At 29.7% G+C, this 2,024-nt stretch overlaps 1 pseudogene; it reads right to left on the bottom strand.

The window, feature by feature from the left end:
* Window positions 1-1,731: 1,731 nt before the first annotated feature.
* Window positions 1,732-1,823, bottom strand: LOC145266836 (U6 spliceosomal RNA; annotated as a pseudogene).
* Window positions 1,824-2,024: the final 201 nt, after the last annotated feature.

Raw genomic sequence — 2,024 nt, 5'->3', positions numbered from 1 at the left:
CGTGCGCAAAGATTACTGTGTCATCGGTATTCCGTAGAAAAAATATTCACGTTCGATTTCTAAACATATTTTTTAATAAATCACTATTCAAAAACGGCATCGATTAAAAAATGTTAATTATTAAAGTAAGATTGTCTGTTTATCTCCATATATAATAATTTCACTGCAAAAATTCCCCTTAGAAAATTACTTCGTTGCTTTCCAAACAAGCATGCCACGTAAAATTACAGTAAGTCCGCATTAGTTGCATATCCTTTCTCCATCGATTCGCGTAAATATGTTCCGATTTGAATCGCTGCTGTAAACTTCGTTTTCAGATCCATCTGCGGTCACTCTCATGCCAGTAACATTTACAGGGAGTGGCATAATTGCCCCTCTCTAAATAATTAGACCTTATCCCGACCCATTATGCATCGGTAGGTGTATCAGAATTTTTGTAGGAATTTTTGACACCCCTAACACGAAACTGCGAATAAAATATAAAAAAACTCGTAATTTCTCTTTTAAAAGTGGGTTGTTTATTTTCTTTATGGATTATACTTCCAAAATAAACTATTAAAGTTGTTTTTAAAGTAATAGAAATATATATATCTTTTTAATCTGTAATGAATTTTACGAACTCAATATTTTTCAATTTTTAAACTTTAAAAATCTATCAAAAATTTTCTATTGATTCTATTTTTACGATATTTTCAGGGTCAATGTGAAATTTTATGCTCTTTCCAATAAACCGAATATAATTTTTTAGACAAACGTTTTTTTTTCATTCACGCCCCCTCCCCCCATTTTCAAGTGTCTATTAAAAAGTAAATAATTAATTTACTCACCAAAGTTTTATATATCACAAATTGAAGAGAAAAGGTCAATAAATAATATATTCAAATTTAAAACTAAAAAAGTAATGTTTTTTAGAAATTTACCTGTAAAGTTCGAAGTTTAAAACCTTTTTTTTTTTAACCACGTTGTTTGTTTTTCTTTTGTTTTTTTTAATGAAACCTTGGTCCTTGCTCTTTTAATTGAAAAAAAAATTAGGGCTTGAATGACATTTTTCGAGTAGTTATAAGCTTGGAAAGACAGGGGGTCGAATAATTCACGCCTCCCATTTTGAAATGTCTATTAAAAAGTAAATAATTAATGTACTCACCAAAGTGTTATATATCACAAATTGAAGAGAAAAGGTCAATAAATAATATATTCAAATTTAAAACAAAAAATGTAGTGTTTTTTAGAAATTTACCTGTAAAGTCCGAAGTTTAAAACCTTTTTTTTAAACCACGTTGTTAGTTTTTTCTTTTTTTTTTTTTTATTGAAACCTTGGTCCTTGCTCCTTTAACTGAAAACAAAATTACGGCTTGAATTACATTTTTCGAGGAGTTATAAGCTTGGAAAGATGGGGTGGAATTATTCACTATTTTTCACGAAATTTCTGACACACCTAATGCACCGGGGGCAAAAACTACACAATGAACGAAAACCGCTTTTATTTCCTTCGAACATTACCAATCGTTATGCTTTCGGCCCCTTGCTCTCTGACGCAAACATTTCCCAGCGATCTGATTGGCCAACTTTAACACATTTCGTTATTCCTAAATGGCGATTCTGTTATTATAACGAACACTGGTAAAACACGTTACGTTAAATTCAAATATGGCGATGTCTTATGTCTACTTTTTGGGGGGATTCACTCAAAATATACTTCCTGCTATGATGTTCCTTTGTGGTTTGCATCTGTAAAAATATGGGAGCTTCAAAAATTTGCGTGTCATCCATGCTTATCTTCTCTGTATCGTTCCAATTTTAGTATACGTACTGTCAATAACCACTTGATATTATGTCATTACCAGTACTATTTCTGTCGCTTATAATATCATTATTGCTATTATCATCATAATTATTATTATGAAATGTAATTTTTATAATAATTTAAAACACTGCTTGCCTCTATTAAAAATTAAAAAGAAACAAAAATAGATAAAAATAAATAAAATTAATAAAAAACCCAAAAAACTTTGAAAACATATAAT

This window comes from Euprymna scolopes, chromosome 41 (assembly GCF_053919585.1).
Source record: "Euprymna scolopes isolate OS-2025 chromosome 41, ASM5391958v1, whole genome shotgun sequence".
Classification (NCBI taxonomy): domain Eukaryota; kingdom Metazoa; phylum Mollusca; class Cephalopoda; order Sepiida; family Sepiolidae; genus Euprymna; species Euprymna scolopes.
This window is presented reverse-complemented; position numbering and strand designations above follow the sequence as displayed.